This window comes from Lepeophtheirus salmonis, chromosome 12 (genome assembly GCF_016086655.4).
Source record: "Lepeophtheirus salmonis chromosome 12, UVic_Lsal_1.4, whole genome shotgun sequence".
In the NCBI taxonomy this organism is placed as follows: Eukaryota; Metazoa; Arthropoda; class Copepoda; order Siphonostomatoida; family Caligidae; genus Lepeophtheirus; species Lepeophtheirus salmonis.
In genome coordinates this window covers 12,925,760-12,949,445 of record NC_052142.2, presented here as the reverse complement: position 1 = coordinate 12,949,445, position 23,686 = coordinate 12,925,760, and the positions used below count along the sequence as shown (strand labels likewise).

The 23,686-nt window shown below is 31.5% G+C and overlaps 1 protein-coding gene and 1 long non-coding RNA gene across 11 annotated transcripts in view; one reads left to right on the top strand and one right to left on the bottom strand.

Moving 5' to 3' along the window:
- The window catches only part of LOC121126727 (nuclear receptor subfamily 2 group E member 1), a 54,981-nt gene that overhangs the window by 12,745 nt on the left and 18,550 nt on the right, over window positions 1-23,686 (bottom strand). Inside the window, exon 3 of one of the 7 annotated variants that reach the window (XR_005867120.2) lies at window positions 21,009-23,680. The exons of the other annotated variants lie outside the window; for them this stretch is intronic. The gene's annotated coding sequence lies outside the window, so the exon portion shown is untranslated. Of the gene's footprint in view, window positions 1-21,008; window positions 23,681-23,686 lie in introns of those variants that run through there. 7 annotated transcript variants of the gene reach the window in all.
- Window positions 3,481-8,641, top strand: LOC121126728 (uncharacterized). 4 transcript variants are annotated; one of them, XR_005867123.2, is made up of 4 exons: window positions 3,481-3,658; window positions 3,732-4,472; window positions 4,535-4,679; window positions 4,775-8,641. It is a non-coding gene; the product is annotated as an uncharacterized lncRNA (long non-coding RNA). The 4 variants fall into 4 exon arrangements; XR_011782342.1 differs by having other exon boundaries at window positions 3,481-3,858; window positions 3,953-4,472; XR_005867124.2 differs by having other exon boundaries at window positions 3,481-4,472; window positions 4,775-5,327; window positions 5,861-8,641.

Here is a 23,686-nt window from a genome sequence, read left to right as displayed (position 1 = left end):
AACTTCTTTTTCCCTGACCTTAATTTATTAAAAATATTTTGGAAATTCTAAATATTAATTTGGCATCTGGTGTCACTGTGTGGGAAATATCCTCAATACCTCCAACCATCTATCATAATTCACCAATGAAGGCAATCTCTTATCTATTTTTGACAATTGCTTGAATATGTTTTTGGACACTTTCCCCTAGACTTTATAACCCTAGTTTTGATATAAACAACCTTCCTCAATATACAAGGTGGATATAACAAATCGTAAATAACATGTGTGCAAATTAAATGCTAACTATGATGATTTTTTCATGAGGCTGTAGATGTTCATTCCATACATTGGGACGTAAAACCATTTAGATACAGAAAAATCTGTCAAGAAAAGCTAGGTCTAAGGGAGAAATAGTCTTAAATTTGGTCGAAATACTCATACTTCGCGAGGAAGAAGTTGAGTATCATATTATGCAATGCCCAAATGGTAATGGGTGAGCCCCTAGAATAGAAATCATCCTAAGGGACGTCTTGTATTTTATTAAAATATATTTTCCGTATATATAACTATATATAAATGTATATGATATTCTGTAAAATTATGTAAGACAAAATATATTGTATGAAAAATATATTATCCACTAAAAAGTCGTTCATTGAAACTCTTTGTGTTCAATCCTCTTACAGTAATCTTCTACTTTAAGTAAACCTTTTCTTTGTTAAGAGTCCTTTAGTATCCTTAATGTCTATAACGTAATAATCACTACTATATATAGTTTCTATCACAAATGTCAATTTCATTAATAAGTTTGAATTCGTACTGTACTGCAATTATAGACAATGATACATCTTGAATTCTTCAAGCCTCACTCCCAATTTCCTTATTACTCGTAATCCCCAATATAATTAAAGAACATCAAACCCATCATTACATCGCTCATTCAGTAGTGGTTAAAAAGTATATCTAATCATCGTTAGACCTGAGATACAAGGATATAAACTTCTATTTGAAAGAACATTCAAGTATAGCGTCTAACAAATTGACCAGAGTCCGTAAGTATTGAGAAGCACAATTAAGATTATTTGATGATGCAAATAAAATATGTGAAGTATATATTAACGGAGAATAGTATAAACGGCAAAGAATAATCAAAATAGTCTAAAAGATTTAGTATCGAAAGATGTTAACGCAAATTCAAAGTCATGTGGGTTCAATATATATCGAAGAAGTCAAAGCTATAGGAGATCGTAGAACAAGAGCCAAGAAAGATTGTGTGGACAGTGTGGTTTCCAATTTCCTCATAAGAATGGGAAAGTTTGCCTTACAAAAAGCGTCGAATGCACAATAAGGGGTAAGAGAGGCCACAATACAAAAGTATGCAGGTGTCTAAAAGAAAACTCTATTTCGATCATCAACTCTATTCAAAAATTTGAACTGAATAAATTACCAATCGATGTATTGAATGTCGATGTAAATTACTTCAAAAATATAATAGCTATATATGACAGTGGTGCAATTGTATCTGTTGCTGGATCAAGTAAATATCGATTCTAACCCTATTAAAAGAGTATTGTTTAGAATATATCTTTAACTTAAATTATTTATTTATTTACACAAGAAGGAAAAGAGATTGTTGTATATTATTATAAATATATCACTTCCCAATAAATAACTTTATATATGTATATTATACTGTGTAAATTTATGCAAGACCAAATATATTGTTAGTTAGAGAATATCAAACCCATCATTACAGGAAATGTATGTACTTATAAATTTTTAGTGACCACCAAAGGATGAATATATAAATTTGGCACCAAATATAAAGAATAAAATGAGCCAATAAAATTACAAATTATTTAAAAAATATTGTTAATATTTACGCGTTGACAATTAAATGATAAGAAAACATTAATTCCATTTGGACAATACATGTAATGTGAATCAATTCCGGAACTGTTTTTTCGAAGATATTCTTCTGCTTTGAGACAACACGAGGGGGCATCAGTGAAGAAAACTTTAAGTCTAGATAGGACAAAATCTTCTCCCAATAACTTAGAAAGTGAGCATATGACGATGTGCTTTACATTGTTTGTGTTTGCAATCTCAATATCAATCAGGTCAATAAGGCAAGGACTCTCCTAGAAATGTCCGTCCAAAGGCCAATCAAAATTGCAGTCATTGACCTCCCTTGAGGATCTCTTATCTCATCTGGTGCAACGAAAATATATTTTTCTTCCACCTCTTCTTTTCTTCTATTCAAAATTCCTTGATATACTTCCCCAACCAAGTTGTGAACTACCCATCGGCCTGGAGAAGTTTTTCCAGTAGATTTTTCAATAAACTTGGAGAAATTGGGATGATCCAGAACATTTAAAGGGATGTTACACGATACAAATAACTGTTCTACGTCCAAATTGAATGATAAAACGTTTAATTCTCCTTTGTCTCCTTTAATGTTGTGTTTCTTGAAGAATTTTAAGTTGTTGATGTGATAGGAGATATTGGAATGGTGGATTATTTGCCATAAAGAATGAGATGGGCACGAAAAACCGCAAAAACAGCAAGTTATACTTTTATTTTCCAAATCATAACTCCACACATCAGTACTTCCGTTGTTAGAAACCCATAAAAAAGGCACGTTTTCTTTGGCATGATGATTATGTACGTGACTGAGAGAGGGCAGTAAGGGGAAGTTGCTTTGCTGATGATTAGTACAATACTGAGAAAAGTTTGTTTAAAAGATGCAAGGGTACCAAGGGTGTTATTCCTTTTTTATATAATCTCTTTCAACCAATCAAATTTGTTCTTTTACAGCGATTCCAACAACCCTAGGTATCCTTTTATTTGGTGTCTTATTACAACTTACTTTAAATCCGTCACAGAAAGACAAAAACTAGGTGATCAACTAGATATGTATTTACAAGCCCTCCAACTCTTATTCAAAGATTACAAATTCAAGTCTGTAAGAATGGGGGAATGTGAAAGCTTCGGGGCCAGATTGTGTTAATGGCAAAATTTTCATAGCATACATTGATGGGGTTGTGGGACAGTCTATAGAAATATATGACATCTTCCAAAGTTATCGAGGAAATGCAGAATAGCCTTGATTTCTAAGAGAAGTTACTTTGAAGTATTCTTGGATCCATAATTGAGCCAATTTTAAATTATATGCTTGGTCTGAAACAGAAATGAATCCTGACACATCAAGAAATATTCATGGCGGAATTGAGATTGTACAAAGTAACGGGAGCTTAAGTGTAATAATTGCAGTTGAATTATGCAAGACATTTGATATGATATTACATGGGTATGTAATGTATTTTATGTTCAAATATCTACTGATTATATTCTAGATAAATAATAATAATAACAAGAAGAAAAAGTGATCAACTTAATCAAATCAAACTTCAACAGTACTCCCCCCTTAGACGAAATAAAAAGAAAAACTTCCTTCCTTTTTTTTTTTTTCTTATCATATAGTTCAAAAGAAAATAAACAATAGATCACACAAACAATATAAACATAAAAACAATAGTAATTAATTTATAAAATGGATCTTGTAACGCAAACAGTTGAAGATTCTATAAAGATCCTGGCTATTCAAAAGGAGGATAGGGTCTATCTATAGAGACATTCTCAACTTTGATCCCAAGTCCAATTTAAAATAACGATCGTATTTATTTTAATGCTCCCTTTAATAGCAAGTAATTTCCTATCAAAACTTGAATATTTTTTTTCTGTTTCAGATAAGGTTTTAGACCAAAATGCTAGTGGTTGCCAGCGCCCATTGCCTTTTTGTTCTAGAACGGCTCCCATTCCATTTTCAAACGCATCTGTTGTAAGGGCTCAATCTAACAAAGTCCCTGAATCAAAGTTGAGTACTTGAGGATAAACTGTGTTTTATACCTTTAAAAGCTCTTTCACATTAATCATTCCATATGAATTTAAATTTTTTCTTTCAAACTAGATATAACATCACAGTCCATTTTGACAAATTTTTGATGAATTGTGAATAGAATTGAGCCATGCCTAAAAATATCTGTAAACCGTCATTTGATTTTGGAAATGACATTCTTGCAATAGTTTCAACTTTCCATTTAATGGGTTTGAAACTCTCCGGTGAAATAGAATTTCCAAGGAACTCAACAGAGTCCCTAAAAACTCGTTTTTTTCAAGAGAAACTCCCAACCTGGAAGTTTTAAGCTGCAACAAAACTACATTTATGGACTACCAATGTTCCTCCCTTGTCTGAGAAGCAATCAATGTATCATCAAGATACACAAAGAGATTTTTAATTCCATGTAAAACAGAATCGATGAGTCGGTGGAATGTCTGGGCAGCGTTTTTAAGCCGAAACAGCATTCTCAAGTACTCATACAACCCAAATAACGAAATGATAGCTATTTTACTGATGGAGTCTTCACTCATGGGTATTTGATTGTAAGCTCTGTGCAAGTTCATTTACTAAGAAAATTCATCCCTCTTAGGTTGGCTACGAAATCCCTTAAATTTGGAAGAGGATAATAACATACTTTTTTAAATTTTGTAGATGTTGAGGACTTTCAAAAGCTCTACTAGGTCTCTTCTTAATAAAAGGTGCGACAGTGGGAGAAGAAGATAGATTCTTGACAGTACAAATGGAACTGTTTATGACTTGCTTCGCAACCGTGCACATATCTGCTAAATTCTTAGTCGTAAGTGTTGATTGTCCTCTCAAATATCCCTTTTGTTCCTTTGGAGCATTCCCTATTAGTGCCTCTTGAATCAAACTTTCACGTAAATCCTTTAGGTATTCCTCATATATATGACGTTCAACCTCATCCTTTACTTCCATGCTCGAGAGCCCGGAATGATCAACCCTAATGTCGACTATTCTTTTGATCCTTGTGGAAGATGATATCCCATATCAGACTAATATAGATTTCTTCTCTCCCTCATAAGTGAGATTCTCCTCACTAATACGAATAATATGGAAAACCTCACCCAGCAATGTTTACGCCATAAGACTGTATTTAACTTTGGTAGGATAAATCCCCCTCAACGCAAAATCAAGTTCAATTCTTCGGAACCATTTCTCAACATCTGAAGAACAGAACCTAGGAAGGCGGAGTTCCGCAACGACAATTGCTAAATTCGCCTCCTCCGTTTTAATCAACAATGCTTGTTTTTGGCAAGACAAAGATGGGGAAGTTTGCTTTTGAGGCATTTTTCGAATCACGTCGGGGTCACCAATGTAAAGTCTTTAATGTTCAAATATCTACTGATTATATTCTAGATACATAATAATAATAACAAGAAGAAAAAGAGGAAGTGATCAACTTCATCAAATCAAACTTCAACAGGTATATTTTGTGAGAAAATAAATAAACTCCTTCCTAGGAGACATTTTAAGCCAATTAGACCTCTTCTATTCAATAGTATTTAACCTGATGCATTAGGTAATTTCGAAAAGGATCCAATAGCTTTTAAAAAAATAGTTTTTTGTCAGCTCTGCTACTTTTCGTTGCTGGCCTTAAAGAACCTAAGAATTACATAATAAAGAAGTTTTGGAGGTTTCAAGTTCATTTTGGAACGTCAAAACATGTTATTGATATGTATGCTGACCATATCAATCTAATTTTTGAAGCAAATTTGGAAAACTAATTAACAAGGAGGATTGAAGTAATAATGAACTACTTCAAGAAATATGAAAAAAGGTCAGGTTTGAAGATTAACAATACGAAGGTAGTAAATCCACCTGGATATATTGGATCCCTGCAAAAGACTTGAAAAAGCTTATTTATGTATCAAGAGAGAGTCAATAATTTAGAATAATAGTTAATAATTTTATAAATGTAATTCCAAATGATTATTAAGTGGGCGAATTTCATTACAGATACTTTGAGAATCACTAATCTGAGATATAATAAAAGAGGGACGAAGCAGAAATATTAAAATCACACAACCTCGGTTTTGTTTTTGCCATGATTAGGAGACAAGCCAAGGAATAAGGTGAAGTAACTTGATATGTATGGAGATTATGTTCATAGAACAAGTATAGGACCTTAATTAAACAACATCACTAATGTACGAAATAGTATATTAACATTATGTCAACCAATAATAATACATTCAAGACTCCAGTTCAAAAAATAAATATGCATATGATAAAATTAAAATGCTCTCACAGAAAAAAAATCACTGCAATAAAAATAATATTTCACCTTGAATACAGAAATGGCATGCATATTTACTTGTTATAATATTATCGATAGAATTGTAATATTAAATATGTAATAATTTTTGGATTTATACACATACAATGAATTTAAGATACGTTTGACAGTTTATTCACTCTTCTATTTGCTCCAAGATGACTGTGTCTCTTGCGTTTCCTATGTTATTGCACAGTAAGAGAGGGACGATAGCTTTTAACCATCACATGATACACTTTCTAAGCTATTAATTCCATCAATTTAAAAATAATCATATAAATTTACTACACACATAGCCATTAAAACAAAGTTCCATAGTATATATTAGTCTTCCTCTATCCTTCTTGATGGTGAAAAGACCAAACTTCGCAAAATTTAGCTTATTGGTATACAAAATATTAGAACAAATCAACTCCTCAATTTTTGTAATCATATCTCTTAATTCTTTATTATAGTCTTCCTCCTTTAGAATAACTTTCAAAGGAGCTATGACGTTATAAATTGCATTTTACCGGTAATATGTATAATTAGGCATTATATAGAATACCTATGTAATGTATATAATGCCTGATAGTATCAGGCAAACAATATAATAATGTGATCTATGTAATATCTAGGTATTATATATAATGACCAGTAACTGTTTAGGCAAGTATTAAATGTTGACAAAATGGGATTATAAAACTTAATTTTGAATTAGGCATTTGAAATAATAAACCTTATAAAATATATAATTTTCAGAAAAAATGATAGCAAAATTGAGATTGAAAATATTTTCACTATCATATTACATTTGGATAAACTGATTAATACATATTACTTATTGCAACCGGAAATACTAGAATGACATTAGAATTGCACTTAACTTTCTTTTTTACACAAAGGAATGTATTATTGTGGCATTTTGTATACCATATACATTTGGCAAATCCTTTGCCGCTTCTTGTAGATTAAGAAATAGCTACTGATCCAAGAGGGATTTCACGGTCAGGGACACCTTCAATTATCACCAAATTATTTTTGCATTCACTGAATTGTGATCGGGTAGATAGATGTTTTAAGATTTGCTTCTGTAGTTCCAAGCTTGTAAAATCCATCTTCCGTTCATAGCAACATCTAAGAGGTTACGCGATTCACCTTGCCCTTTGCCTCCATCGGGTATTGGAACTCGTACCGTTGCATTCAAAGGAGAAGGATGAATTTTTTTGTGAGGCTCTATTTTCATTTTTTCCATCTGCATCTTCAGTTCCTTTTTTGATACCATTATATTATTTATGGCCTGCTATTACTCATTTCTCACCTGTTATTTGAATGCTGGTTATTATATTTTTGAGTTTTTCTTCAGTCTCTATATCTCTAAACTTTCATCTGGTAGAAATTACGTCAAAAAGCCGACTCTTGGCTTGCATCCAAATAGAGCTTTATATGAAGACCTTTTAATTCCATATGATAGGTTCTATTCTTCAAGTTGCTTTTTTGATCTTACATCCAAGTGAACAAAATATTTTCAATATCCCGATAAGCTTGTTCGATGCTCCCATAAGTTTGTGAGTAGCGTAGCTTCCCGTGGACGATTTTAAGGCCGGCCAGTACTCTTTTAGACCCTGTACAACTCTGTTTACAAATTATTTGCCATTATTGTACTGAAGGATAGCTGGAGCACCAAGCAACGTAAATATGTCGATGAGTTGATAGGCTATTTCTTCTGCTCTCTTTGATGTCAATCCCTTAAGAACCACAAACTCAGTGAGATGGTCTTGATACACCATTATAAATTTGTATTCTCTATCTTGATGTGTTTGAAAATCGATGAAATCGACTTGAAAGCGAGAGTTGAACTCGGAAGACATCATTGGCTTAACCACAATACCTCTTTTTGTACCTTTTAGTTGTTTTCTAGTAGGGCTCACATAGTTGAAGAAATAGTTCTACATCATAACGTGTAATGTTCTTTTATTTTCGACCAAGTTCTTTCAACATTCTGTTTCATCTAGCATGACCGATAGCCAAACGGGCCTTATGTAGAATAACAAATAACTCAGAGTCTGAGATAGAAAATAGAATATTACTTGAATATTCTTTCAAAAGATATATTAATTTGGTCTTATTCCTGACTATCATTACGTCACAATGTTTAAGAAAGGAATATACTCTTTGTGTCTTCATAATGATTGCCTTCGCTTTTTCACTTAATCAATTCACATTTGGTATCTAGTTTCAAAAAGTTGTAGAAGTGTTGTTGCATGTTGGCCAGGAGTTGTTCATACTCTGGCACTACTCTGTCTTCCGAGATGCAGGCACTAGAAACCACAGGTGTAAAATATGGGGATTTTCCCCCCCTTAAATAAATGATGAAAATAAATATATTTCGTAAGTTCCAGGTAACAGGGCTGTGGGAGTTGTGTTAAATGCAATTGTTCCCCAAATACTTTTTAGTTCCTTTGTCTTATTTTTCTGATATATCAAACAAGAAAAGCCTTAATTTATACTTGATGCGTAATTTCTAGAGATTGAAAATGAGACGCAACTATAACAATGACAATATAAAATATTACTTCATTATTATGACGTTGTCAAAACGTATCTTCTTAAGTTATAACAGTTATAACGATATAAAGTGTATTCCAGCCCGAGTTATCCAGGTTGGTCATATAAAAACTTTAATTTGTACGGTAAACCCCCTTCTTACATTTTCAAATATATTTAGATCTTAAAGTATGAGCACTTATTATTAAATTTGAAAATAATCCCCCTTTGTCCAATTTAAATGAATTAGTTTATGCCAGCTAGATGAGTATGTATTACAATTATGAAGTTGATTACAGGAAATAACTGAAGGCACAGAAAGCACAAGCACCTATGCACTAAACTTGACATTGCATTGTTATTTACAGCTTGTAACTTATATCTAGTCTATACTTTGCCCACATGTGACGAATTATCTATGAAATATCGTTTATTATATAGTTTGACTAAGAGCATCAGGGATTATATACATTTCCTAGGTATTATATATAATGCTGGAATTTCACACATTGCCGGTAGCAGCATCAATAATATTAACTTTATTTGACTTCACAATATTCACAAGCTTTGACACTGAAACCTTCTTATGATTTTGATAAGGATAAAAAGTAAGCTCTAGGTAATCATCAAAGTCCTTATTCAAAAATGTAATGAGTCCATATTTGAATGCTAGTAGGTATATTATCCTTTCTGCAGAAATATTTACCCAAAGCCTCCAAAGATTTTGGATTGTCCGTTCCACTCCTGCAGTCTACGACACATCATTAATCAGAGTAGGGAAATAGTCCTTATAATGTAAGTTCAAGTCGAATTTTAAGTCCTTATATATTTTCATCGAGTACTGGGATGTCGTTCAGGCTCATTTCAAGTCCATAACTATAATATAAATATAGGATACATTGTGTTAAGGCTTTCCTTGAGTAAACAATGTAATAGTTTTGGAGTCCAAGTCTAGAAATTACTGACCATTGTATTTTAAATTATACATTTATTATTATGATAACAATTAATAAATCATAACTGTATAAAACTCCGCTTCTCTTTTGTAGGACATTCAAAAAAAGAAAAATCAATAAATAAAATAATTTATTCTTTCCCCACAGCATTTTTGGAGTATGAAACGTGCTTCATCCATCTTTATTATTTGCCAGCAATAATTAACATACATTTATAATTTATGAAATATAGTAAACGTTAAAGAAGAAGACAAAAAAAAAAGAAAAAAGGAGGTCAGCCGGTCGTGAAATGGGATACCACCCAAACTTTTGCCACCACTTAATGGCATCTATTCTTCTACCTTTCACTCCCTCGTAAATAAGAAAATATTTTTCAAATAATATATTGACGATTGTTAATGATAAACATCCGTCGGGTTTTTTAGCTGACCTGTTAATTGGTAAAATAAAGTAACGAATTTTCTTTTACTGATCAGTTGTCAGTATTATTTAATTCCCAAGTGGAGAACATTATTTCCTAAATAGATTCAATTATAGCCAAAACCTCATTGAACATTCGTGTGTGATCATAAAAGACAGAGTTTAACCATAATGATTGTTTGAGGAGTTATAATTGTAAGTCCTTGTTGGACTCTAGGACGAATTGGGATCAACATCAGAGTTATTATAGCAAATTTTATTGTTCATTTGCTTTCCTCGTTTGTCACAGCTGATTGTAGCTGATCTAATGAAACGCCATTATTTCTATCCTCCCAAACATTCTTGAAACTTTTAGGGTTACTATGTTGATTTTCGGTTTCTTTTTTAACGTGCCCATTCTACTCCAGATTTTCATCCTTGACTACTATTCTCATCCGACATGAATATTATATATCCTGAAAAGCAGGAGCTGCATTTTTCATTTGGCAATCCTTAAAATGCTAGAAGCTGTTATTATTATTTTATCTATATTTGAGGACAAAATATTGAGAAGAAAAATTCATAATCATTAATCATATAAAAATAAGTAACCTCTAACTACTTAACAAGCATTTATTATTCCAAGAAGTTTTAGAAACGTGTTAAGTCGTATTGTGATTAAACTTGAGATATAGTACTCAGTATTGATATGAAATCCTGGATCGCTGATAATGGGGGTAAAAATATATGGAATTACGACGAGGACTCTAAGTGCCTTTATTGCAATTATGGAACTATAGTCGTGAAGATGTTCAATGTTGAACAACACAGTAAAGCCTAAATTCACAAAATTAATGTTGAACCGTATACAACAGGGGTAGGAAACCTTTGAGACATGGTATATTATAATGATAAATAAATCAAATTGCGTGTGCTAGTAAATATTCGTCTGCGTACTAGCAGTGACACGCGTGCTATAGATTGCCAACCCCAGGTATAGAAGTCACATAACTAATTCCAATTCTGGGCATTCCAATTTTCACTACAGATATAATCAAATGCCTATCTCCTGCATTATTCCACTCCTTATTGTTAATCATCCAATTTTTGTTAAGTTCATACAAATTTACATTGGAAAAGTAATTTCCTTTCCCTTCCCATCAACAAGTCCATGGAGTCTCAAAATAAATTAGGGTTGACTAATATAAAGAAAAAACTTGAAAGGAAGGATATATTTCTTGCTTTCACGAGACTACAGACACTCGACAGCATTCCATGACTGCAGTGTTGGTAGTCCTTTAGATGGTAATTTTTGGGTTATCTTTATCTCATTAATTTGGAAGAGAATAGCAATGCTCTGTCTCGATTATTTTGAAAATACAAACACTCTCATCTCTGAAGTGAAAAGAGTATTTTTTTTAAATTTAGGTGATAGAAAAAGTAACTTTACTGCTTTATGGTAAGTTCCCCTTACACCCACACCTATCCTCACGTGTTAGGGATCTTGGCTTAAAGCATTGGAATACTGTACCAAGCACTTCAATTAGTCTAAAAGTATATTAATGACATGGGTGAAAATAATGATGCAATAAAAGAAGTAAAACATATTTTTTTTGTCATATATAATGTTTCTTCAGCACAATTTCAATCCAATACAAGTAGCTATTAAAGCATTATAAGAGAAATTGTCGCTACTCACAAGTGTAACTATCGTTGAAAATATATTCCTAGATATTTCATTAGAACCCTTCAAAAGTTAATGTCTGGAGGTGATAGAGACAAACAAAGGATACATCTAATTGGGAAAATTGGCACCTGAAACCATCAATTACAGTAGTGATTTTTTAAAATACAAAAACAGTGAGTTTGAGAGAGTCTTGAGTGTGATGTTCAACATAGATGTAACAAAAAGTTCCCGTTTGATGGAGGATTATGATAATGAAGTGGAACATTGAATTATGAAACGTTGGAGATTATGAATATAAGTATAATCTCATTAGTATTATTTAATTAGTTTTTATTTTTAATTTCTTACATTTTTAGGTAGTTAAATTAAACTATGGGAACCGTTCTAAATTGGTGGATGAAGCTGTAAAAATATGTTTTATTTAAAATGAAAGTATTAATTTCTTATTATTTATTAATATTATTATAATTAAACTTATTGAGTCATTCAAAATCCTCATAGTAAATGCCAATGTCCCATTTGATTATCATATTCGTGACGTTACCCTTCGTCAGGCAGAATGTTTTTGGTACATTTATGTACAAAAACCACGCTGAAAACCCTCCTGGAATCAAATTTAAGGATATAAGTGCTTTTTTTTTTTTAAATCTCTATATTGTGATTGATGGTTTCTGGTGCCAATTCTCTAAATTTGATGTATACCCCTTAATTTTCTATCGCTTAAAGATATTATTTTTGAAAAGTTCAAGTGTAATATCTAAGTATAGATTTTCTACAATAGATACACTTGGGATTTGCGACAATTTCTCTTTTAATTCTTTAATGTTTACCTGGATTGGATTTTAATTCATTATTCCTGACAAAAATGTATCCCTTTTTAAAAACATATTCTGTTTTTGAAGAAACCATCATTATTTTAATACATAACATTAATACACTCTTCGACTAAATTGAAGTGCTTGGCGTATTAGTCAATTGTAATAAATCACCTAAATTCTAAAAAAAAAATATATTGACTTCAGAGATGATAGTGCTTGTAATTAAAAAGAAATCAGGAAAGAGTGTTGCTATTCTGTACAGACTATGAGCAAGACAAGTGATATTGAACATTATTGCCAAATGTTGTTTAAGGGTTTCGTCTATCTATATTTAATTGGTAATGAAAACCTTGACTTTTTTGTCCCGGAAATCAGAGCCAAGAACGTTGCTGATACTTTGTAAATTACCAACCATCATGCCAGACATGAATCGCTGTAAAGTGTGTAGTATCCTCAAATACAAGGAATATATTGTTACTCTTATATGTCTAATGGATTTTGTATAATGTTGCTTCACTTTGACAATCAATTGACTTGGTAATGAAGGAGCGAAAATATATCGTTTTTCAATTGTTAAGTTTGGATGATTCTCAAAATATAGTGGAATATTGCAGGATAGATGCATCTAGGTTATATACGCCGTACAATTGGAAATATCAAAATCAGAAATAATTATGCAAATTGTATATAGTTACAAATTCACGTTATGAATTTGGGTTTTACTTTGCTGTTCTACTTTGACGGTAAAGCTGTTTCAATAGCAGTAGTATTTATACAATAAATATTTAATTAACATATGTAATCAATCATCAATGCCTTTGGAGTAAAAATGGAAAGGAAGAATAAAAAAATATATGTATATTATATTAAATGTTCGAAATTTGCCGTTTCGATGACGTCAAAAAAACCTTTTTTTCCTTTTTGCGTTTGAACGCTGCGAGAAGAGGATACGCCATCATTATTATACTATAATTGCGCTGGGACATAAAATATTTATCACTAGTCCTCAACCAAGGACTACTAGAGAAAACGAAAGAAATGAACTAGTTCCAGCTGCAATCAAAAGTTTTGCTGATTTAAATTTGTGTTTGAATATATTAATGAATTAATCAATTCCTAGATTTATTCAATTAATTGTTTCATTAACGATAGAGTGGTAGATTAGAATCGGCGGCTGTTGGCTGCAAGAGCGGTTACCACCAAAAAAGAAGGATCCCTGCTCGATAAACCAATTTCATACAATAAGTTTTCCAACCATCCTGCACTAAGAAAGAAATGGATCATAAGTGTTTATCTTTAAAATTAAATACCATCTTCACATTAATTCCTCTACAACCTCTACATTTTAACTATAACGAATATGAATAACTTGTAAGAAGATATGATCCAATAAGCTTGAGAATGGTGCCATTTCTTCAAAGTTTCCTCTAAAAGATAGATAAAATTTCGCTCTGAAAGAGTAACTGAATTAATCAGGCATCAGAGACAAATCAATCAAACAAATGATAGGATTCAAGAATTCTTGGAACATGGCGTGATATAAGTTTTGGCTGACCTAAATGATACATTTTTCCTTGAGTTTCAAGTTTTCCAGCAATTGTTTTTAAATTTATTTATTTTCAGAAATGAATGATGATATTCGCTTAAACAATTTGGAAGTACGCAGATAAATGTAAGTTATAGCAAAAAAATCAGAGTAGCTGAATGTGATAGTAGGGTTAAATATACGATTTAAACAAAACTTTTTTTTACTTTAAAAATTAATTCATTTTTTATTTAAATATTATTAGTTAGTCAATATATTATATGGTTAATAAATCAAATAGCGCAGAGGTTAGATTATGTCTTGAGTGCTTTAAATAGTTATTATCAAGTTACTGCACGTGATATTTCGGAAAGTCTATGAAAATTCTAAAATATTTGATACAAAATTTTGGATTATCTAATTTTGGATGGAATTCATAAGGTAGTTGTAATTAAAATCTATAAAATTAATTAGAGTGGTTAGAGGCTGAGAGCCAATCTACTACTCTTCCAAAACTTCAGATATTAAAACTCCAATGGGACTAGAGTATATATTGGTAAAAAATAACTGGATACTTCTTGTGGGTATCACTATGATCGTCTTAACACTTATCTAGGGATCCCCAATGGCCAATGTCGAATCTGGTTAGTACAAAATAAATCACTGAATGAGGGATACATTTAACATAAATGAGAGTCTTTAACTCAAGCCATAAGAGGGTCTATTATCAGTTATCATTGTCTCTCTTGAATGGGATCTTCTATCCTTGAAATGAATTGTTATTATAAAAATAGATCAGCTAGGGATAAAAATCGCAAGCTTCTTGTCCATGAAACTATTTGTATGTATATTATTAGTTGTGTAATATAGATATATAGAGAATATCACATGGTGCAATCGATAACATATTAGAATCTGAAATAAAAGAACGATCATCTGGGATGATTGAGCTTTGGAAGCTAAGGAGTAAGCGAGGTGGTTACAAATACATCATCTCAAAAAATCGAAAACTTATTTGCGAGTAATTGGAAGAAGAGGGAAGTATCCATCGGATGGAATTTGCTCTAGGATCCGCTCGGAAAGCTTTGGGGAGCGAAGTAAGCTCAGTGACGAAATAATTTGTTCTGTAGAAGGCGATTGGTTGAGCAAGAGCTGAAAGACGATGAATGGTGTTGTGTTATCGAGGAGAGGAAAACAGCGTAGAAGAAAGTTAATGTTAAAGAAAGTGCTCAGATGAGTGCAACGGGGAAAGCTTCCAATACCAGAGGAACTGAACCTGGAAATCAAGTTGAAGGACTTTGAGGAGTGGTTTTGTAGATTCGAGGAATACATGGTGTCAATGAAAGCGTTTTATAATTGAGGATAGGGTTCAATTCGAAAATAGAGATCAACACGAGAATTAGTTGTTTTATGACTTTCTCATGTCGCTGAAGGAATTGTCTGAGAGGGCGCAGCTTTGCAATACTTGTGTAAATGATCGATGAGTGTCAAGAATTATTGCAGGTTTACAAATTGAGCAGATTATTGAGGTGTAAGATTTTTTTTTGAGATGAAGATTACCTGTATCGAGGAAATTACTACAGTTTGTTAAGGACGAGATTTTGGTCTCTTCAAGGAAAAAGTTCTGAAATATAGAAGATCTGTTGAATGGTGAAAAAGAAGTCAGGAGATCCCAAGAATTTCAGGCATCGATCAAATTCCAGACAGTTTAATAGAGAAAAGTAGTTCAAATACTCATTAAAGCTGGGAGAAGAATGTCCCAGCTTTTTATCAAAAATGTTTCATTTCCGAAAAGCTGGGACACTTCTCTCATATTTGCAAGTACAAGAGAGATGAAAAAGTGTTACAAAAAGTGAAAATTTGTCACATAAGGTCGAATTCAGTATGAAATTCAAGAAAAAATTACCCACTATTATGTTGAATGTCGAAGTACGGACGAGAAAATGTACAAATAGGTGTGATATTAAGTCTATTCCAGATACGGGATGTGAAGCATTCATTTGATGAGAATAAACCGTTTGACGCCTTGAAGTGGATGATCTACAGGGGGTATCATCAATCTCAATCACTGGAGCCAATGAAGCTCAAATCAAATGCATTGGGAAGGTCATTCCAAAATTCAGGTTCAACAAAAAGTTCATGGTGGATTAAATGTTTGTCTATTCAGGTACTCAGGGAATACTTATGCCCTGGTATGTGGCGAAGAAATTTGAACTATTGTCAAAAAATTATCCAATTCTTCAGAAATTTTGTCCAACCGAACGTAGTCATCGGAGATTAACATTACATATTTTTTTAAGGAGTTTGGAGATGTTTTCGATGACGGTAAAATGTTGAAGCCTATGAAATGTGACCCTGTAAAAATAATTTTACAAGAGAATGCCAAGCCCTTTTACCTTAGTTGAGCTAGACCAATAGATACGCTTTGAGAGAAGAGACGAAAAATGAGGTGGATTCACAAAAAAAAAAAATGGAGCAATTGAAAAGTTAATACAACCAACTAATTGGGTTAATCCCATACGTCTACCCAAGAAAATTGAATGTGTTTAATAAACAACTTTATTATCCTATGGAATCCCTCCAGACGCCATTTTTTACAGTGGCGAAAATTGCAAATTAATATTTTCAAATGGAGCTTTAAGAAAAAAAGTCGTCCATTAACTTGTTTTATTACAACATGTGGAGGCTATCAATTTAAAACGGGGGTAATAGCTTTGGATGGTTCACAACTAGTTTTTCTGAGACTAATTTCCTCACTTAAAGACTTGGGTATGATCATTAGGTTTTCCAAATTACATAGTCAATAAATATTCCTTTTTTATCACTTAAGGCTTAGCTATGGTTAATAGGCTCTAAGAAATGATGTTCAGAAAACTCATAAAAGGCAAAAACAACTACTTAAATGGTCACAACAACAGGGGTAGTTGCATTGGGTGTAGCAATATAATTAGTAATTGTGTATATCCTTCATGAAACTAGTATGTTATTATATAAGCATAAATAACGGGGAAAATCTTTTTTGATGCTCTTAATAAGGAGTAATATCGCTGGATATTACTCCATAATTAGCTTTTGCTCTAAATCTTTAAGATGGATTTATTTCTAACATTTTTTTGATTAGTATATTTATTGTCTAATTTTATTATTTTGACATTTACTTTATTTTTAATAATTAGTTAGATCTCATCAGTAGAGATATAGCTATCTTATGCACAATTGTATTAAGCAACTTCCACAAGAAGAAGAGGGGTTATTATCTTTTTGATTAAACTCTCCGTCTGGCTTGTGTTTTGCAATTTAAAGTTATGACATATATAACTTGATTCCGATGTCAAAACATGAAAATATTATTTGGATCAATCTATTATTTCAATATTCTGTATATTAAATTTATTGTTATTAGTTATATGATTCCAATTGTTTAATTTTGTATACTTAACATAAATGTATGATGGTTTATTTTTTATTCTGTAGATTATATTTAATTAAAGCCTTCTTTTTTAAACCTGGAACTTCAAATATATTTCGAAATACTCTACTTTATCGTTTCATTAAATATTTTGAGAATTAGGTTCATAATGAATTTCAATTTCATGGAGTGTGACGTTTTCAAATTTACTGTGACGGATAAAAAACGTCGAAGTCAATTATATATAGTATATCTGCATTAAACATTTTGCTAATAAATACCTTCGTTATACCCTCAAAAATTATAATAAAGCAGGCAGATGATAATCACATCAGTATTTTAAACAATGATACCATATGTCTTTTTTTTCCCTTCTCCTTGCAAGCGTTTTTCTCTACAATATTATCAACTTTAATAATAACCTTACTAAATTATACACTGTTCAACCCCATGTCAATAAACCAACCTACACCTAACTTGCCTAAATGAAATATTGCGAAATGCATGTACCAACTATATAACAACTTTAAAACTACTTTGCCTCCAAATAAATTAGTATCATGCTTAATATACAATGCTTCAATAGGATGATTATGGGCAATGGGTACTTCAAAATATTAGTTATACAATGTCACTATTTGTATTTATTTAACAGATTAAATTCTCATAAGTGTTCATTTGAATTGCAACAATCTAAGACGATTAACTGGCTAATGCAATTTCTCTTCGTGCTAATATCTATAAAAATATTGAACAGATTGAATACTCATTGTGTTTATCCAAAACGAATTAACTGAATAATAAAATATTCCCTTGACTTCTTATTTATAATAGTAGAAAGAGCTAGAAGAGAACAAAAACTGTTGCTAGGTAGCAAAAACGGTGGAGGCAGATAATTATGTTTCTTTTTGTATATAAACGATATTATAGTTATATTATCGGAATGTAATGCTAATTCACTATCGCCCTACCTATTTCGTATGCACATTATAATTTTGTTATTATAGATTTATATAAAATATCACAATGAGCTTTTAGAAAAGTGACTACCATTTCTTTCTAATGAAAGTGAATGACAATTTTTGTTTATGAATAATTACTTTCTAGCTCCTAAATAAAGGCAAGGACAATATAGGAACCTCTGTCAAGGCTTTTTATTTCATACAATTTATCTTAGCCTTATAATTCCTTGTACAATGGACGGAATTATACGTTTTAATAATGTATTGTAAATTTAAACGCATTGTTGAATTAAATATTACTGACTTAAACTTTGTATCAATTTGACTATTTTTTTCCTTCATAGAATGTGAATATTCGATACGTATATGATGATATCCAGATGATCATTTTAAATTTATTTTGTATCTTGAAATCCCTTTCGACTTGTCAATTAGTCCTATACTTTTTTCATTTAGTTATAATTGCTACCTTTTATTTACAATATATGAGTTGTGGCTAATTTCAAATTAGTTTATTTAAATTTATCCGATCGCTTGTTTTAATATTAGAAAAGATTAGGGGAAATTATGTTATTTTATTTTTTTATTTTTAAAATTTCATAATTTAGGAAAATTAATTGCATCAGAAAAGTAATTCCAACAGTTCTTTGATATTTGATTCGATTTTGAAGTGACCATTTTTTAGAATTTAAATGATAACAATCTTTAGACAATTATCAATATAACTTTATATGTCATAAATACAACTTATTGTTCGTTCTGAAAATTATCCAACGTCCATGTATATTAAAGTGCCTTCTGAATGCGTAGATGAGATAACTTATTTATTCCCCTTATGTTTAGGTCGTTGTTTTTGATTTTTGGTCTGTCCGCTCTTTCCATTGAGTCCGTTAGGTGCAATGACCAAAACAAGTTTATTGTTCAACTAGATATACACACCAATAACCGATAATTTACAAGTCCTGGCGTTATCTAGTTCTCCAAAGGAAATCTCTAATCGTTGATTTTTGTAGGACTTATGTCTGCTTGGACACGAAAGCCTTCAGGCCTGATGCAGTTCTGCTTTCACCAACCTTAAACACATACAGAATTACTCGGACTTTCGCAATTAGGAACTCAATTTAAAAAGACTCTTGAAGCTCAGGGGATGTTACAATAAGCCAGTCAGAGGGGCTCAAAACTACATTCCAAGAATCAAACACTTAACCATTCCAATTTTCCATTTTTGGGTTGTAAAGGAGAAGATGGAAAAAAGACTCCCTTTCCGACTTACACCAAAGGGACAAGAGCTCACCAACACTTACATTCGATTTATTAGTATAAAATGAGGATATCGAAATTATATAGCACAATCATTTTTGGTGTGAGTCAGTCAACAAGTTCTTCATAATTATTAATGAGTGAAGCTACTTTAAGTTCATATTGAGTCTAAGTCTATTGAGTCTTTTTTCTACGATTTGTGTTGGGTCATTGACCCTGGCCCTGCATTAAGGTTCTACGGCTAACTTACTTCGTTGGCTCTCTAAAGTAATATACATAGGAACAGGGAAGGGGGGCGCTGTTGAATAATATCCCATTTCGTTGTAACGACTATCTTCTTGGTTCTCAAACATAATAGAAAATTTTAAATGTGGAAATTCTTCTGTACCTGAAATGGACCAACAGATGTAATACTATATTAGTTGAGAAACTAAAGATACTGCCATTGAAATTGTCAGGCTTATCAATTCTCAGTAGAGGAAAAAAAAATTCAATATTGAGCTCCAAAACAATCCCATTTACTTCAAAAAGTATCCACTGCTTTTTTAAATAGTTACAACGTACCCATAGAAATCTGTTAAAAAAACAACGTCTGGTATCTTTCAAGAAACTGTTTTTAGGTCTCTTTTCCCAAAAAATACGTAGTTGATAAAAACAATTTTAAAACTAAATATGTTTATAGACTTCCATTCTGATATAATACAAGGGGAACCAAGTCCCCATCCCGAACAACAGCTTTTACTATGGTTCGTTAAATATAGAGGGTGAGGACTCAAAAATTAGAATCCTCTTCGAGGGCGTCTTGTGATCTCTAATTCATTCGAAGAAACCCTCAAGGTAATTTAACAATTAGAAATAAATTGTGTCTCTTCAAGATTTATTGAGAGACCCGATACATCTTTGAAGTTATAAATGGTCTCAAACGAGACTTTGATAGACTGTACAATTTCTTCCTCAAATACTTACAACAATCAAGTAAGCTCACCAGCATACAGTACCAACTTAAAAGGGTATTTTTCAATTTGCAGATTTCTGACTACTTTATTTAACTTAATCTTCCTAAATTGTATGCACAGAGTGGAAATCAAAAATAAGAACAAGATAATTCACTCTAATCTTTGATAATATTATGGAATAAACTTAATTGAAATATTTTGAAATTAGCCATAACCCATGAATTCTAAAAAAAATATTTGTAATTCTACTCGGAACTTTATAAAACCAATTTTAGGCTAAATAAATATATTGAAATGGATTTCATGAAACAAAATAAATTTAAGAGGACCATTTTGATAACGTATATCTTTATTAAATTTAACATCTTATAAGAAAAAAATCTAAATCATATTGATAAGTATGACTCAAGAGTATCTCATTCAAAGAAGTTTAGAAATTTACAAGAAAATGTTAAAACATTCATAATTGATTTTATTACACAAGAGATCAGACGGTTCAGATGCATAAAGAATTTAGATTTCTATATATTGTATGAAGATAAATTACACTATGCTACGAAATGAAGGTCTTGGAGCACCGCAGGCTGAAACCCACATTTATTATTATTATTTAGGCCAAAGAACACGAAAATTACCATTAAAATTTTAAAAGTATGTATGTTTGACCTTTAAAAGCATGTAGGTTTGGCCTTTAAGAACATGTAGGTTTAGCCTTTAAAGTCTTTTCTTTGTTATGAAGTTTTTAGGGTATAGCTAGGATTCAGTGCCATATTTTGACATGTATATAGAGGAAAATCTAAGAAAATAACAAATTGATACAAATATTCACCATTTGAAAAATGAATTATTTTTTAATAAATCTTTCTTACAATAAAAATTGTATATAACCACTAAAGAATCGAATAAAATGAAGTACCTTACTTAGAAGTGAATATTTTTTATTATTATTTCTTTAAGTTTTTTTAAATGGCAATTAAAAGAGGTAGATTTTGATTGTTTTTGGTCCATTTTGTGTTAATAATAATTTAGTAATTTTCATAAAATATGCTGGTTAGGCTGCGTTGAAAATCGATTTCGATAATATTCTGTGAAAAAACTTAAGCTCATTATGAGTTTTTCAACAATAATATAAAGTAATTAGATTAAAAATTTAGATATAAGGGGATTAAAACAAGTTAATAGATGCTTCATATTCAAGATAATTGATCAATTGATAGATATATTACCGATTCAATTTGCCCGAACAATTATAAATATTGGGTTCAGTCTTCACACAAAAATGTTGCTGCATAGTGTTATTAGTCGTTTTATTTTACTGTTGCCTTAATTTAGGACCTACAAAGTAATTTTGGCTGCACAAAAAATATTTTGACTTAGATGGTATAAAATGTTGTCAACTTTCCTCAACAATAACAATAAACACTAAGTCCTTAAAAGTATAAAATTAACATATCTTACTTAAGAATTTTTCCATAAGTTAATCATCCGTCACTACGTGTCAAGGAAAATTTTATGAATCTACTATATATTAATATTATCTTAAAACATCCTGATCCAAAACAATGCAAGCTCTTTCATATTTTTGTGAGACAGTCCTTGGTCACTAAAAAGACCAATTCTGAAGGTTGAATTTCTTGGACATAAACATTTACACGAGACACTTCATCTGGGAACTGTTTACGAAGAAACAGAAAATTGAGGTTAACGAACGTTTCTCATGAGTACATGAGGTACATTCTCAAATATGAAGTTATTGGTCTTATAGTATAATAATCTGATAGAATCAAAGAGTTTCATTACATGTGTAGAAATACTAAAGATGATTGTTTAAGTAAACTTATGTATGTCCGAAGAATGAACTTGGATCCACCAGATCCTGGAAAGTCCCAAATCAGTGAAAGGTGCAGATAAGTAATTAAGAAATTGAAAATTACTGCACTCAATACTATTATTATATGATCAAACCCCTGAGACAATTTCCCAAATTGTTCGTATTGGAGGGCAATTAATAAGTCTCCAATTTGAGGGTGTTAAGCCTCAGTGCTACCAATGGGTTAATCTTTGTCATAAAAGACAAAATTGTAAATCATAAAGAGTATTGTACTCAAAAATTAAAGAGAGCTTGAGCTTTCTTAAAGAATCAGAGACATCCGGAAATATTGAAATTCCTGAAGAAGAACAAAATACAACAAATGGTTTAATAGTACTAGAAGAGAAACCTCTCCAAAGAACCCTGGTGGGTCGTCAATGTTGAAAAAAAAAACAAGCATTCACTATAATGGTATTACTATTCTGAAGATAAGACATAAATTTTCTCGAAAAGCAATGCTAATTTGGAAACTTTGTGGCATTCGGTTAAAACTGACATCAGCGTTTTAGGAGTAACAATAGGTAACAAGGCATCTTTAATCAACAAAGCAACTATTTAAAAAAAAGATTGACTTCCACACCAAAAGTATAAAACATCTAGACTTTCATCGATGGGAAAGTATAAACGAGTGTAATACAAATATAATGTTTAAAGTCATTCATATTATTAAAGTACAGGTTTTGACAAAATTGTATGCCTAAAAGTCAATGGTTACATTCAATCCTTTTTAAATCTTGACAAAAAGAGAAATTTGTCTTGCGAATAAACATATACCCTAAAGGTACTTGGAAGATTGAGGATTTTGGATTTTATAGGTTTTTGGAGAGCACTTCAGGTAGAATGGATTTTGAATTGTCTAAAAGAACAAAATTTGTGGAACATTTCAGTACCTCTCCAGGTCTTAGGACCAGATCATGCTAATGATGGTATACAACCAATCATGCACCATCTTATCAGTCTTAAATTTTTGAGTTCTCTTCTTTGTGATGTTCAATGGACTCTACAGAAGCTTGAGTTATCTATAGGTCAAAATATACATCTGAGAGGCTCAACATAACAGATTCCCAAGTCTTTGCGAAGCATTCCAAATATTAGCACCGTAGGGGATCTTGGAAAATGTAACGGACTTATGACTAAAA